The sequence below is a fragment of the Dromaius novaehollandiae genome, chromosome 6 (assembly GCF_036370855.1).
Source record: "Dromaius novaehollandiae isolate bDroNov1 chromosome 6, bDroNov1.hap1, whole genome shotgun sequence".
Lineage (NCBI taxonomy): Eukaryota > Metazoa > Chordata > Aves > Casuariiformes > Dromaiidae > Dromaius > Dromaius novaehollandiae.
In genome coordinates this window covers 4960467-4977314 of record NC_088103.1, presented here as the reverse complement: position 1 = coordinate 4977314, position 16848 = coordinate 4960467, and the positions used below count along the sequence as shown (strand labels likewise).

Genomic DNA, 16848 nt, shown 5'->3' with positions numbered 1-16848 from the left:
ACTCCTCTCAGAGTCACCACCCCATCTCAGCCCCTTAAGGTAGCTGTTTCTGACCCACACCTTCTCTCACATCCTACCACTGCGTCCCCTCCTGTGTGCAGGACACCAGGCAGCCCAGACACCCCGTCCTTGCTCTCAGACGCACTCCCCAGTTTTGACCTGGCTGTCAGCTGAGGCAGACCAGAGAGGGCTGAGAAGGGCCACTCTGAACACAGTCCCACAGAGGGACACAGAAGCAGCAAAAACCCATCACAGAAAGGAAAATGAAAAGCAAGGCAGTCTCGGCAGGTGCTCAGAGGAGACTGGGGACCCTCTGTACTTGTGCCTGCGGCTCCTGCAGGCTCTTTGCACGCTCTAAGAGGTGCCCAAATGCGGTGACCTCGACAGGCAGGAGGTTACGCGGTGTCTCCGGGGCTGCGGTGGGGTGTGCGGGGCTGTCCTGGGGTCTCGGCCCTGCACAGCCACCTCACCCTCCCATTGCCCCGGGGCTCTTCCCTGGTGCTGCCATCATACCGGGCCATCTCGGCGCCACCCCGTCCCGGCTCTGCCGCTCCTCACAGCCACTGCCGCCCTGGCCCCACTGCCAGGCCCCACAGCTACCCACAGGCCCCACGGCCCCTCGCACCCTCCCATCCCCCCACTGCCCAGGGGCACGGGCTGCCCTCGGCACAGCCCCGCCTGCTCCCCCAAGAGACGGGAAGCCCCGCCGCCCGCGCCAACCTGCGGGCTCTCCCGCCTCTGAGCAGCCCCTGTCCGCCGCGGGACACACGCGCTGGGCCGCCGCAGCGGCGCTGAGCGGCACCCGTACCCGGAACTACACCTCCCGGCGTGCCGCGGGGCACAACATGGCCGCCCGGCAGCCGGACCGAGCGGACTACATGTCCCGGCATGCCGCGGGGCAGGGCGCGCTGCGACGTTCCCCGGCCGCGCTGCCGCCTCGTCCTTGTCGGCGGCCCCGGGGTGCGGCCCCGGCCCTGCGCAGGGCTGCCCCGCTGCAGGCCCTCTTTGGGACCGGCCCTGGTGCTCCCTGCTCCGGCAGGTCTCAGACCCTCCCCAGGGCTCCCCGTCTGGCAAGAGACCCAATGACGAGCTCTGGGGCGCAAGCAGAGGACGAAGCCCAGCCCGTCAGGGGAAGCCAGGCGAGCAGAGGGCCATGTGGCACACTGCAGCACACAGGAAGGGCATTAGGACAACAAAAAGACAAAAGAGACAAATGGAGGGCTCTGGGATGCCCCCAAAGGGAAATGTGAACTCACCAAATGTGAATTGAGGGCTCCTGAGGGTAAACAGAGGGCTCTGGAGCTTACTGAAAGAAGAGTCAATATGTCCTGATAGGACCAGAAGACTGGGGGTCACAGCAAAGGGGGCTGTAAGATGTGCCATAGGGCACAAGATGGCCAGTGGGAAATTTTATTCCGGTATGTTCTGTCTCCATGGGGACTCCATCTTCCAGCACTGCCTGCACAAACCGCACCCTACAGGCCAGGGCACTCTGAGGGCATCCTGAAGCATCTGAGAACAGTCCCAGAGTGCTGAGGGCTAAACCCAGGGTGGCCTGGGGACCTCACACAGCCCTGGCAAGGCCACAGCTGCCCCCATGATGATGGGAAAAGTCTTTGATAGCACCTAGTGTCCATGGCTTCACAAGGGAAAGCCCATCCAGCCATGTGAACAGTACTGGAGATCTTGGGGGAATCCCCTTGAACCCCAAAGCAGTCCAAGAGATCCTGGGATAGGCCCCTGGCTCCCCTGATATCCTTTTTGTAAGCTCCTCTGTGTACTGCATGCAAGCACCCTCTTCCCTGTGTGAACACTGCAGGAACCATGGATATGAGTGCAAAGAATACTGTGGTTGTTTATTAGCTAATGCTTATAAATGACTGCTGGGAACAGGTCTGCCATGGTGCTCGGAGGCAGCACAGTCTCTTTTGCCTTTTACTGAACTGCAGTTAGTCAGTACAGTGGGGAAGTGTTGACTCCTGCTGCTGCCATTGATGTGGCAAGTCACTGAGTAGATGTCAGCCTCCCCCAGTGTCTTTTCCCCTCAGGGACAGGATTTGGCTCTGGTATCTGAGAGGAAAACCCCTGATCACCCCTGTTTGCAGTTCTGACCTCACCCCTAGACTGGAGCCCTGCAAGACACTTTCACAGCTCTCAGGTCACCCACCACCTCAGCAGCCTCACTCAGTGCAATGTGGCTGCGCGGTAGCACACCGAGGCCTCAGGTCAGAGCACAGAGCTGACTGTGCGGTGGTGCAGGGGAAGGTTTCAGAACCCAAAGAAGGATTCAGAAGTGCCTCTTTAGTGTTCTGGGTTTTATCAGCTATGGATTCAGACCTTGCCATTTAACAATAAGCTGTTAATCCTGAACCCTAAGTGATAAATTGTGAATGCTGGAAGCCAGTGGTTGCTGGAGGTTTAAAATTTATGGATGTTGTTAGATTTTACACCCTAAGCACTCATCAGTATGTGAATAAACTGCAAAGTCTGCATGATAAATACTGACCCCACAAAAGACATTATTAAACTATAACCCCTCAGTGGTAAACCCTAAACAATCAATTATAAGTTAAATCCTCAGTTTTAAACAGTAAACACCAAAGCACAGATGATCAGAAAAGCAGTGAGGAGAAACCATAGAATTTTTGCCTGCAGCTTGAAAACTTTCCCCTTCCTTTGGAAGTGAAGCAGAACAGGAAGGCAGACAGCAGAAATACAGGTGGCTGTCCAGAGATGCTGAAGTGTCCAGACAGACCCTGGGACTCTCTCCCAACTACCCTGCCTGTACCTTGTCCCCTCCCAGCAATGCGCAGGCCACAGACCACAGAGGGAGGTTTTGGGGATACTGGTATGGGGGGCCCTGGGGAGACAAGAGAGGTCCCTCTGTTTCCTGTGCAGGCTGAGCAGCACTCAAAAGGAAATGTGGTTTCCCTCCCCACCCAGGCCAGCAGTGACGTAGGGATCCATCTCCCCACTGCACGGAGTACGCACTGCAAAGGAGCTGCTCAGAAAAGGCTGTGAATCTGCCTTGGGTTGGAGGGAAGTCAAAGCCTTCAGCACTGGAAGAACAGGGCATTCATTTGCTGACTCAAAGTGAGAAAATTTTGAGCTTCCTTCAGCCCAACAATTTCCCTCCCCCCACCTTCAATCCTGCACCATGCAAATTCCTCTGGAGAAGCCTGCGATGCTCTTCTGTCTGCTGGTCTTCATCTTTGCTGTAGCCTCCAAAGGTGAGATTCCCCCCGTTTCCTGGGAAGAGGACATGGGGATGAGTGGCCTTAGCCCTTCTGTGTGGGTTTTGCGTGCTCCCCTCCCAGAGGTACATCCTCTGCCTGCAACCTGTATCCTTCCAGATTTACTCCCGGATCTCTCCTGCAGGATGTGTAGAGGTTGGAGGACTAATAGGAGGACAAAGGTGTGACACTGTCCTGCCGTGTCTCTGCACCTGACTACCATGCACTGAAGAGCTATTCAGCTGCAGAGCTGGGAGGGATGGGGGACCAAGCTGGCTCTTCCTCAACAGCAGCCAGGCTCAGTTCTGTCATCCTATGGTATCTCAACCCCCAAATACCCAGAGCACCACTCAGCCCTGCCCTGTCCTGCTGTGGGTGGGAATGAGGGGAGCCAGGCTGGCTCTGGGGTCAGCTCTAGCTGAGAAGAAGAAAGGGCAGAGGCAAAGACCCTGTTTTGTCTCCTCTTGGCAGCAACCCCAGGAGGTAAGGCAGGTTCCAAAAGGATTCCCAGGAACACCGGGCCATTTCTGTGTTCAGTTATTTCCATTCCCCGCTGTGCTGCCCATCCCATGCATTCCCGCTCTGCCCCATCCCACTTATCCACATACTGGGGTCCACAGCCTGTGGGGAGAGAAAGGCTATGGGGCAGAGCAGGAGCAGGGAGCGGGGACAGCTTTTGAGCTTTATCTTCCCACCACAGAGAGGAGAGAATGGAGTTGTGGCTTCCCAACACTCCCCTTCCCCACACCAAATGCTATACCCCAGCTGAACTGGCAGTCCATCGGTGATAGGGAGCAACACTGAGTGAGGAGCAAAACAAGTAAAAGACAGTGATAGGGGGCCAGTGGGTTCCCTGCATCCATCCTCATGCTGCTGTGACTGTGGCCATGTGTCTTTGCAGATGAGCTGGTGAAGGCTGGAGGGGGGCTGAGAATGCCCAGGGGCTCAGTGCATCTCTTCTGCCAGGCCTCTGAATTTGAACTCTGATTTCAGTTGTACTGGCAGGTTCCTGGTGTGGGAGGAATTGAGTGGATCTCCTATATAAATGACAGTTCTTCCATATCACAATATTGGGCTGATGTGGATGGGCAAGCCATCACCTCAAAGAACAGCTCCTAGAGCACATCTCTGGCCCTGTACATACTGTGTCCCCAGGACTCTTCTGCACAGCCTACAGGAGAGAGGCAGAGCCCAGGCAAAATCCTCTCTGGGTCTCTGCCTGCCCCTAGAGCTCCTAGCTCCTACTGAACTCCTGCCTCTCCTCTTTTCCCAGCCCATCCAGTTTGCATCCCAGGGCTCCAGTTCCCTCTTGCAAGGGCCAGGCAGGACCACCATGGGAAAGCAGGTTTGCAAAGAGAGCTGAACACTCCTGCAGGTGCAGGAGGAGGAAAAAGAGGGGTACAGCTTGGGGGGAGGGAGTGGGGAAGGGGAGGCCTCTCTCTCAGGGAGTGCTCTGGCCAAGCCAGAGCTGGCAAAACCTGGAGAGGCCTAGGTGGGCCCCAGCTTGCTCTTGTGTTCCTTCAGAGTTTCAGGGTGTACTTGAACTGGGGCCCCACAAGAAGTGTGGATGAGCACCAGAAATGGGCCCAGTGTGCTCAGCCCAGCCCTTCCTGTGTAGGGGTTGGGACTGGTTTTTACCCTGGGCTAGTGTTCCCGGTGCTGCTGGGGGGGTACAATGGTGCCAGAGAGGTCAGAGACTCCCTCTATCCAACTCAGGCCTTTCATCTCTAAAGGGACAATGACACAAAGGAAGAGGACAGACAGCAGGAGGCATTGCCAGGCAAGGGTCATAGATCCTCCCCTGCAGAGTGGGCAGAGCCCAGCTCAGCTGGGCTCTGCTCCTCTCTGCCTCCCTTGGAGTTCCTCTCCTTGCTGCCCCAAACAAGGAGGAAATGCTCCTGTAGAGTAGGCGGCCTTGGCTCCTGGCCTTGTCATTTGCAGCACTGCTGGGAGATGAGAGCTGGGAGGGGAGAGGACAAAGAGCTTGACTGAGTAGGCTCTGGCTGCCCCTTCACACCTGTCCTGCTACTGTCCAACTCTAAATGCCACCACATAAGATGAATCTTTGCATGGAAATCACCTTCCCTTTTAGGGTGGGGTGGGAGTGTGGTGCAATGCAGAAGAGGGAGGTTTCCTGAGATTTTTCTGAGAGCAGACTAAACTGGGGCCTTTCCAGACAAAGCCAAGAACTGCCCCAAGGATTTGTGCTGAGTGCCACTCTAAGCAGCCTTGGGATATTCCAGGAATGCCCATGTCCGGTGAAGCAGAGAAAGTCCAATACTCCTTTTTGCTCTGGGGCTCATGTGCAACTGGCAAACCGCTTCCCTATGTGTCCGTGCCCAGCCTGCTCCCTTTATTCTCTGTGTGCAGGGGTATGGGTCCAGGGGCAACTGTTGGAGGCAGCAGGAGGACTGATAGGAGTTGGGGACTCCATATGCCTCTCCTGCCAAGCCTCTAGACTCAGCTTTAAAAATATAACATGAGTTGCTCAGACTCTAGTGAGTCTCCTGCCTCAGCAGTCTTTTGGGTGGTACAAAGAAATACGGTGCTGTGGAGCCTGGACAGGCCAATACTTCCAGGGACAACTCTGGAAGCTAAGGTCTCTGGCCCTGTGCAGCCTGGCCAGTCCTGGAGCAGTCCTGGTGCAGGACTGAAGGCTGCACCCGTGAACCTTTCCCTATCCCCTCAAACCTCACATGTCTTTCCAGGTGCCCTTTCTGACATAAAGATGGTGGCATCTGGTCCCAAGGAGAGGAAGGTCTCTGGATTACTCCTACTCACCTGCACTATAACAGGAGCACCTCTGGATAGCCCTCGCTATGACTGGAATTGTGTCCGTCAGGCTCCGAGAGGAGAGCTACAATTTCTAAGCTGGATCTATCCTTTTGGGAATAACACAGGCTATGCCCCGACCTTCCAAGGCCGAGTCACTATCTCTGCAGACAAAGCCAAGAACAAGATCTCCCTGCAGCTGCGTGCCCTGACAGCCACAGATACAGCCACCTATTTCTGTGCCAGGCAACACACAATGACACCAATGGAGGGAGGGACTGCACAAATAGTGGGAGGGCTGCTATGGTGACATGGCCCTTTCTCAGCATGATAGTCACCTGTACTCGCTCTGGGAAATAGCAGCGAGTGTTGGGATTAAAAGATGTTGGAGCTCACAATCTATCCAGAGGCAGCTGAATTTGCAGTAAAGTTTGAAAATTTTAATAGCAATTAGAAATAAAATGGCAGGCATGAATAATCATGGACAGCTCAATCCCCAAATCCCTCACAGAGCACAGACTCTTCACCTTGATTCACAGCTTTCCCCACAATCTGTCATCACTGCCTCTCCCCACAGCTAACCTGGTGCTCCTTCAGTCTCAGGAGGTTGGGGGAGACAGGGACCCTTCATCCCCCCACCTCAGGCCCTCTCTCTGGCATGGAGGCTGTGGACCTGGTGTAGGAGCCACAAAAGGGCATATGGCTCCTTCTCTGCGTAGCCCCAACTGTCCAAACTGCCCCAACCTGCCTGTCCATGCTCTTCCTCTAAAAGGGGTTGCATCTTTGATGGGGAGGTGGAAAATCATCATGGCTCCGGGCACAGCAAGGGTGGAGAGTTGCTCTGTCACATGCTGGATCTGCAGGCTGGGCGTGAGCAGTGTCAGTCTGCAGCAGCATGGGGAGAGCCACCCATGAGCCCATCCCAACATTGCCCAGTCCTCCTGAGTGGACCCTCTCCCAGTCTGCTGCAGCTGGCTTCTCTCTGTTCTGAGACAACAGCACTCCTGGCCATACAGGGAGGTTTCTTCTGTGATGTTGACGCTGTCTCTGGGTAAGTCCTGGATGGTGTTTGTTCCTGCGCTGATGCCTGCAGGGAGGGAAATGCAAGAGTGTGAGAGTTATCGCTAACAAACAAGTATGTTCATGGTGTGCCTATTTGTGGGACCTCCACCTTCTATAGGGAGACTGGGGCTAGAGCGGGATGTGGCAATGTCCAGGGCTCACTCACCCCCTCTGGAGACACTGTGACAGGATTAGACTCTTTCCTCCAACCTTCAGGTCAGACCTATGTCTTTCCAGGTGCTTTTTCCCAGAGAGAGATGATGGCATTTTGTCAGAAGGAGGAAATTTTTTCTGGGTATCTCCTACTCATCTGCAACGTCACTGGAGAGTGTGTGGATATTTTTTGCTTTGCAACACTGTGAGGCACTGTGAGATACTGGATGTGTCATGCCTCTGGGAATAGCTACAAGACATAGGAGGAATTGATTGAAAAATGAGTTTCATTTACTATGACCTGTCCTTCCAAGACTAAGCCACCGTCTCTACAGACAACGCCAAGAACGAGGTCTCCCTGCAGCTGTATGCCCTGATAGTGGCTGACACAACCACCTACTTCTGTGCTGGAGCACACAGTGACATGGGTGGAGAGGGGACAACGCACATGAGGAAGGGCTGTTGGGCTGACAGGGCTTTTTGAATTGAGAGGAGCCTGTGAGGAAGAGACTGTCAAGAGGGAGGGAGTTGCCTGTGAGGGCACAAAGGTGTTAGAGGAGAAGGGGAAGGACAGGAGGGATTTGTTCTTGATCTTGTAATGCTTGCAGAGGGAAGAGGGCTGGAAAGAGGGCAGGCAGCATGGTGGGAGGGAAAGGGTCGTGTTTTCCAGTCTGCCCTGCATGATGATTAAAGAACTGCTGGGACAGAGGGAGTGCAGGGGGAGAGGGGCCAGCACCTTCCCTGGACATGGCTGGAGAGAAATGAGGGGATGGAGCTGTTTCTGAAAGGCACAAGCTTTGCCAAGTTCTTCTGGACAGAAGTCCCCACCTTGAGAAAGACACAGAAAACTATCAAAGAAAGTATAACAGTGGCCAAAAGGCCCCCCCCCCCCCCCCGTTTTTTTCCCATCCAAGCCTGGCCGATGGAAGTAGGTTGCTAGAGTTTCCAGGTCTAGCCTGGAGTGAGGCTGAGCACGTATTCCCGATAGGCATGCTCGCACAAAACACAGTATGCACGTGGCTGGCCTCACAGATCACCAAACACAGAAAACACAGCACTTACACAAACACAAACAGCACAAATGGCTCTCTGGCTGATGAGGATGAAAGCCCATTAGTCAAAAATATATACACATGTACGTACATAAGTATATACACATGTACAATGTGGAGCCCTCCGGTAGCAGGTTCTAGACACTCAGGTCTATCCAGCAGCTCACTCCTGGATCCCCTTATCTGCCAGTTGCTGGTACCTGGACGTACGAGCCCATGAGGCCTGCAGCCACACTCCAGTTGCTGGCACTCAAGACTTGTACACACACAAACACACACATCCACTACTGTTCCTCCCAGTAACTGGCCTCCAAAACCCGGTCTATGCAGTAACTGGCCCCTGGATCCCCTTGTCTCCATGTTACCTCACACACAGACACGCACACATGCAGATGGGCTTCTCCATTAGCTGATCCAGACTTACAGCCTTACCAATAGCCAACCCCAGACTTCACCATCTCTTCCATAGTTGGCTTGGACCTTCTGGTCTCCCCAGTAGTCAACTCTCAGATTCCCTGGTCTCTCCACACCCACACAATATGCACTCATTCCAGTCTCTCCAGCTGATGGCACTCCAAGCACATGAGCCCTTATGACCCACGGCCCCTCTTTCCAGCTGCTGGCACAGCAGTCACCCAGGCCTTTATGAGCTACGGTCTTTTCTCCAGCTACTGTTACTTAGACCTCCATATACACACAGATACAGAGAATGCAAAGACCCCTCACCTAGGAAAATAGTTAGAAATGGAGTTTAATACAATGAATAGAACAGACTATAGTGATCAGGTGCAGGGCATGGCCAGACAAGGTAAACTCACCATCCCCTTAATGTACATGCAACAGGCCCCTTTTATCCCCTTTTCTGTCTGTTTTCCCACACGTGTACCTCCCCAATTCATCTTGATCCCTCCCTTTTTCCTTAACACCCCATGATGACTTGTACATTGCCACAGTTGTCTTAGAGCATCCCACAAGAAGTTTTATTAAATCTCCAAACCCTCTTCCCAGGATCCCATAATAGATAATCTAACACTGGCCGTTCAGAGAGGTTTATTAGCTGTGTTGTTGGCACTGACTCAAGCCACTGTTTGCACCTGCTTTGGTGCTTGGCTGGGAGGGGGTAATGCAAAAGTGTGCGAGTGACTTCTGGCATTTGGGAATACATGTGTGGTGTGAATATTTGCAGACCTTTCCTTTTCACAGTGAGCCTGGAGCTGGGGGAGGTATGTGACAATGTCCTTGGCTTCATCACCCACCTGAACTCCTGCCTGTGGGAAGGGGTTGGACCCTTTATCCCCAGCCCTCCTGTCTGCCCATGTCTTTCCACGTAGCCTTTCCCAGATGGAGATGATGGCATCTGCTCCCATCAAATCTCTCAGTCAATCGCACCAGTTCTTGTTTGTTCATTTATAGTGGTATCCATATTTGGCATATCAGACTCCTAAGGCACACTCAGAACTCAAGGGTGGATTTGTTCAAGTAATAATTTTAAAAACTGCCTGTCACGAAGGTGACACAAGAATGAGATCTCCCTACAGACACATGATCTGACATCTGCAGACACTGTCACTTACTTCTTTGCCACTTTGACATTGGGAGGATTGTATCAAATTTGTAATGTTATACATTGTACTAGTCTGTGTGGGTTGGAAAAGCTGAGCATAAAAGGGCATTTTAATAAGAAACTGTATTCTTGTTTGGGCAGGATGGCTGGAAGGGATTGAGCTACTGGTATGTGTTGGATTTATGGGCCTGTGAAAGAGAAGAATAGAGCAAGATATTGAAGAAAAAATTACACAGCAACAAACAAGCTGCTTGAGTGCCTCACCTAGCAGCATGGGCAGGCCCAGCTGTGCTCGGAAAACATGGTTGTGACAGAACCCAGCAGCTTTCCATGACGTAGGATGAATCCATACATTTATCTCCTGCTTTGCATTGAGACACTGCTCATTTCACATCCTTCCCAAATGAAGCTGCTGTCCCTGTAGACAAATATAGAACCCAGTTTTGTTGGTCCCTGAGATCTGCTGATGTCACCTTTTAAACCATGCTTCAGACAAATTCATTGCAATTTCAGTAAGTTCTGAGGAGGAAAAAAAAGAGATTGCAAGGCTGAGTTCAGTCTTTTCATCTCTTTCTTGAAGCAGTCACAAATCAGAGGCTGAGAAGCTATTGCAGTAAAAGACAGAAGAGAGAGACAGTTTGAAGGGGCAGATTCATGACAGATCAGAGCTGTTCTTGGACACTCAGAGGCCATGCAGTGAAATGTACATAGCATAAGTCTCATATCCATCATGATCCAACTTTTCCTTATTGCTCTGGATCTCCACCCATACAAGTTAGTATCTGAGGATTCTTGCCTCTTTGTAAGTTGTGTTCATGTGTTTCTCTTACTTTCCAGAGTGTAAATGTGTATTTCTGAGAGTTGTACGTTTACAAAGAAACAGAAATTACTAGCTATTTACCTTCTGTGTTTGTACTGGGCGTCTGTAAGTGCTTGAGTGTAGAAACATTTGTTCTCTGAAAAGTTTGGGAGCTTTTATGATATGATCACATACTTCTATTTTCTTGATCCTCCCCTCCTCCCAATCCCAGTTGCCTATTCCCAATCAAGCTTGTAGCTTTTGTCCATGAACAGGGGAAGGTTTCAGAGTCTTTCTCCTGAAGAGTGCTGTTGTCATTCCCCAAGTCTGACTCTCCCTCTGTAGGTTGGAAACCAGAGGGATAGCTGATTGAGATGGTTATGATCTTTACAGGCATACCTCGTTTTATTGCGCTTCACTTTATTGTGCTTCCCAGAGATTGTGGTCTTTACAAATTGAAGGTTTGTGGCAACCCTGCATTGAGCAAGTCTATCATCACCATTTTTCCAACAGCATGTGCTCACTTCATGTTTCTGTGTCGCATTTTAGTAATTCTTGCAATATTTTAAACTTTTTCATTACTGTTATAATATCTGCTGTGGTGATCTGTGATCAGTGATCTTTGATGTTACTATTGTAATTGTTTTGGGGTGCCACAAACCACGTCCACATAAGATGGTGAACTCTATTGAGTTCACTCTATTGAGTTGTTTTGTGTATTCTGTCTGCTCCACTGACTGGCTGTTCCCCTGTCTCCCTCCCTCTCCTCAGGCCTCCCTATTCCCTGAGACACAACAATATTGAAATTAGGAGAACTAATAACCCTACAGTGGCCTCTAAGTGTTCAAGTGAAAGGAAGAGTTGCATGTCTCTCACTTTAAATCAAAAGCTAGAAACGATTAAGCTTAGTGAGGAAGGCATGTTGAAAGCCAAGATAGGCCAGAAGCTAGGCCTCTTGCGCCAAACAGTTAGCCAAGTTGTGAATGAAAAGGAAAAGTTCTTGAAGGAAATTGAAAGTGCTGCTGCAGTGAACACATGAATGATAAGAAAGCGAAACAGCCTTATTGCTGATATAGAGAAAGTTTTACTGGTCTGGATAGAAGATCAAACCAGCCACAACATTCTCTTAAGCCAGAGCCTAATCCAGAGCAAGATCCTAACTCTCTTCAATTCCATGAAGGCTGACTGAGGTGAGGAAGCTGCAGAAAAGAAGTTTGAAGCTAGCAGAGATTGGTTCATGAGGTTTAAGAAAAGAAGCCATCTCCATAATATAAAAGTGCAAGGTGAAGCAGCAAGTGCTGATGTAGAAGCTGCAGCAAATTATCCAGAATATCTAGCTAAGATGATTGTTGAAGGTGGCTACACTAAACAACAGATTTTCAGTGTAGACGAAACAGCCTTATATTGGAAGAAGATGCCATCTAGGACTTTCATACCTAGAGAGGAGAAGTCAATGCCTGGCTTCAAAGCTTCAAAGGACAGGCTGACTCTCTTGTTAGGGGCTAATGCAGCTGGTGACTTTAAGTTGAAGCCAATGCTCATTTACCATTCTGAAAATCCTGGGGCCCTTAAGAATTATGCTAAATTTACTCTGCCTGTGCACTATAAATGGAACAACAAAGCCTGGATGACAGCACATCTGTTTACAACATAGTTTACTGAATATTTTAAGCCCACTGTTGAGACCTACTGCTCAGAAAAAAAGATTTCTATCGAAATATTACTGCTCATTGACAATGCACCTGGTCACCCAAGAGCTCTGATGGAGATGTACAATGAGATTAATGTTGTTTTCATGCCTTCTAACACAACATCCATTCTGCAGCCCATGGATCAAGAAGTAATTTCGATTTGCAAGTCTTATTATTTAAGAAATACATTTCGTAAAGGCTATAACTGCCATAGATAGTGGACGGATCTGGGCAAAGTAAATTGAAAACCTTCTGGAAAGGATTCACCATTCTAGATGCCATTAAGAACATTTGTGATTTGTGGGAGGAGGTCAAAATATCAACATTAACAGGAGTTTGGAAGAAGTTGATTGCAACCCTCATGGATGACTTTGAGGGGTTCGAGACTTCAGTGAAGGAAGTAACTGCAGATGTGATGGAAACAGCAAGAGAACTAGAATTAGAAGTGGAGCCTGAAGATGTGACTGAATTGCTGCAATCTCATGATAGAACTTTAGTGGATAAGGAGTTGCTTCTTACGGATGAGCAAAGAAAGTGGTTTCTTGAGATGGAATCTATTCCTGGTGAAGATGCTGTGAACATCATTGAAATGGCAACAAAGGATTTAGAATATTACATAAACTTAGTTGATAAAGCAGCAACAGGGTTTGAGAGGACTGACTCCAATTTTGAAAGAAGTTCTATTGTGAGTAAAATGCTATTAAACAGCATCGCATGCTACAGAGAAATCCTTCGTGAAAGGAAGAGTCAATCTATGCAGCAAACTTCATTGTTGTCTTATTTTAAGAAATTGCCACATCCACCCCAGCCTTCAGCAACCACCACCCTGATCAGTCAGCAGCCATCAACGTTGAGGCAAGACCGTCCATCAGCAAAAAAGATGGTTAGCATTTTTTAACAATAAAGTATTTCTTAATTGTTATGTACATTGTTTTTTTAGACATAATGCTATTGCACACTTAATAGACTACAGCATAGTGTAAACATAACTTTTATATGTCCTGAGAAACCAAAACATTCGTGTGACTCACTTTATTGCAATATTTGCTTTATTGTGGTGGTCTGGAACCAAACCCACAATATCTCCAAGGTATGCCTGTACTGAATAAGCAACACACTCCTAAGAAACTTATAACACCTCAGCAGGCTAATAAACACACCACTATTAGTAGTAGTAGTAGACTCAATTGTATCAGTGCAAGTAATATTCGGTTACAATTCTATTGCTTAATGTTAGTATTAGTAATGATACAGAATTGCATTAGCATGAAGAAATCTTATAAATCACACACATAAGAACTATGAAGTTGCAATTCTATTGTCTTTCCTCTTCCACTTAATATTAAGGTGCATGTCCATCTCTATTTAGAAGTTTCTCGCTTTTTACTGCACCCTCCCACACTAAGTCTTTTGGAAATAGACCTGCTGGAGAGTCCAGTGGGTTGTCCAGGGGGGTTTCCCTCAGTGTGCCGGGGATCTTGGGTCTTCAGTTCAGTTTTACCATTGCCTGTAGGCATTCACACTCCTACTCTTGCAAGATTCCCCCCCTTCTTTGTTCTTGACCAAATGTTATTCCTTATTCCCTACCTTTTCTTTACCTGAACCTTCCTTTTTGCCACCCTTGCACCTCCTTTCCTCTGCCCAGACACTTCCCAAATAAACAGCCTTCTCCTAATTACTTATTTCTCATTAGTCCCAATTCTGTTAGGTTTGTACCCAAATTTGGTATTTCCAGCACTGATACATAGGCAATTTTGGCCCGATATGGTATTACTGATACAGTTATCTAGATTAAGGCAGCCTTGTATCCCAAGACTCCCTTCTGACCATATGGTTCATACTGGTTGCATTTCATTTACATTATTCACTTTTTGGATAGAATTATCTTACTTTAGTCTTGATTCTCCTACCTAATTATAATAAGCATAAGCAGTTTCTCCTCTTGTGTGCAGACAGCTTGCATACCAGAGAAACAATAAAACCCATCTTGTGCCCACACCATATCTTTGTCCTTGAATTGTTTTCATCACTCTCCTGGTTCCCATCAGAGGTCTTAACTAGTTTTGAGGCCTAGAGTCCCAGCACAACCTCTTTCTCATAACTGTCTACAGAGAGTCCATCTCAGCTGGTAGTTTTGGGGGGCACAAGCAGAATTCATGAAAAAATCTGGGGTGGAACTTTTCAGGTGCATGAAAGGACTACAACTATCTTTCCAAAACTGGACTGCAGTCTCCAGAGACATCTTCAAGAAGCAGATCTCACTGGAGATGTGCCCCCTCACACCTGTAATCACCTCTACCTACCTCTATGCCAGCAACACCAAGACAGAGATGCAGAGAAGATTAACACCAGAAAGGGGGAAGGTTTCCACATAACCAGAGCCCATTCTGGCAGAAAGCCCAGGCCTGCATTTGTTTTGCTGTTGAAGTTGCAGACATTAGGGAAAGGAAGAAAGAAATATATGCAGTAGAAGGATCCTTGCGGTAGGGCAGGAATACCTAACCAAAAAAAAGTGTTTTGGCTAAGGGCATAGGGGACTGGTGGTCCCTTCTCTGCTTCCATTTTTCATCCCAGTTTTGGAGAGCAGAAGTAACAGCATCAGTCTTGAAAAGCAAGCAGAGGTTTTGGGGTCAGCTTTGGGCAGGGCCTTAGATTAGGTTATCCAGGGCCCTGTCAAGCATAGTCTTGAATATTTCCAGCAAAGGAGATTCTACCACTTCTCTGGGCAATGAATTCCAATGTTCAATTATTCTCATGGTAAAGATTTGTTTTTTTAATATCCAAATGGAATTTGCCCTGAGGCAATTTGTGCCAGGTGCCTCTTGACCTGTCACTATGCACCCCTGTGAAAAGAGTACCTCCATCTTCTCTATAACTACGTTTTAGGTAGTCGGAATCACCATGCTTAACATCCTTCTGCTCCAGACCACTGACAACCACCACTCTTGTATGCAAGGAAAGGGGAAGCAAAGGCAATGGCTTTTCTGTAATTTTGTGGTATTCTTTTCATTATTAATCATTCTTTCACAGAGGCAATAAATATTCAAACTTCCTTACAAGAAGCCAGTTATTGTGTAGCAGTTAATGTGTGCATTTAACCTGTACTAGCCTAAACTACAACAGCACCTGCCTCTCTGTATTTGCAGAAAAGCAATCAATCACATACCATAATTACAACATAAAAAAACTGAGCAGTGCAGTTAAGTCCTATAAGGGCTTCTTTTTCATACATTCTGCACCATCTTTAATCCACTTGCAAATGCATCTGTAAGTTCCAATATTAAAACTTACGGCAAACATGGGGAATTAAGATCTGCTCATATTTACACTGAAAAAGTCGTTTCTATAGGCCACCATGAGATCAGTAAACTATGAGTTTGTGTTAGGTTATGTGACAAAGAGGTCATCTCCACACACCCAAAGCAGCACAGAGGAACAAGGGCAGGTGGAGGAACCTGAATATTACTCTGACACAGCTTCTCCCAGGCCTATCACAGGAGAGGGATCTGGCCGTAAAGGGCTCTTCTCCACAAACACAAAGGACCACAGAGGCACAATGGCAGGTGAGGGCAGCCCCAGTAACACAGTCAAAGAAAGGAGCCCCAGCACCCCCACCCAAGGGCTGTCACAGGACAGCCATCTGTCTCATGGACGGGGGGGGGTACCCATCACGATAGGTCCACAGGAGCAGCTCTTCAGAATGCCTTAAAGAGTGATGGGGGTTACTGCCTGGGGTATGGGACACATTACAGGATGCAGGGAAAGAGCACCTTGGGATTGCACAAGATTTATTATGGGAAGTTTAGGGGAGGAACCAAAAGTTGGGAAAGGGAGGAATGAAGGTGACTGGGGAAGAAGAAACCTGGGCAAATAGAGGGGAAAAGAGATAAAAGGGGCCAATTGCATGTAAACAGATTGCTCATCAGTATATTTGTCTGGCCATGCCCTGCACCTGATCAGAGCAGTCTGTCCTTCATTAAACTCAATTTCTAACTATTTTCCTGAGTGAGGGGCTCCCTATTCCATGTGCATGTGTGTGTATGGAGCTCTAAATGCCAGCAACCAGAGTGGGACCACGGGTCACAGGGACCTATGTGTCTGTGGTGCAAGCTCCTGGAGAGATCAGAGTGAGTGAAACCAAGTGCCAGCAAATGGAGTGGGACCATGAGTTACAGGAGCCTTTGTGTCTGGGGTGCCAGCAACTGGAGCGAGTGAGGGTACACATGTCAGTGTGTGATTGCTAGCAAATATTGAGCCAGACTAACCAGCAAGTAGGTTAGGTGGTTTGGGAACCAGGTATGTGTGTGTGTTTCTGGGAGTGAGGCAACTGGGAGTTGGCTATCAGAGGGACCAGTAGGTCCAGACCAACTGCCGGAGGGACCATGGGGCCTGGGTACTGATTGAGAGACCTGTCTGCATATGTGTGTGTATGTCCATGTGGAGGCAACTGGACATAGCAATGATCCAGGTCCATCTACTGGATGGATTGTGCATCTAAGGCCAGCTACCAGGGGACCCACAG

At 49.1% G+C, this 16848-nt stretch overlaps 1 pseudogene; it reads left to right on the top strand.

Moving 5' to 3' along the window:
• Positions 1 to 3142: 3142 nt before the first annotated feature.
• LOC112996342 (Ig heavy chain Mem5-like) overlaps positions 3143 to 16848 on the top strand; it is a 31067-nt pseudogene continuing 17361 nt past the window's right edge.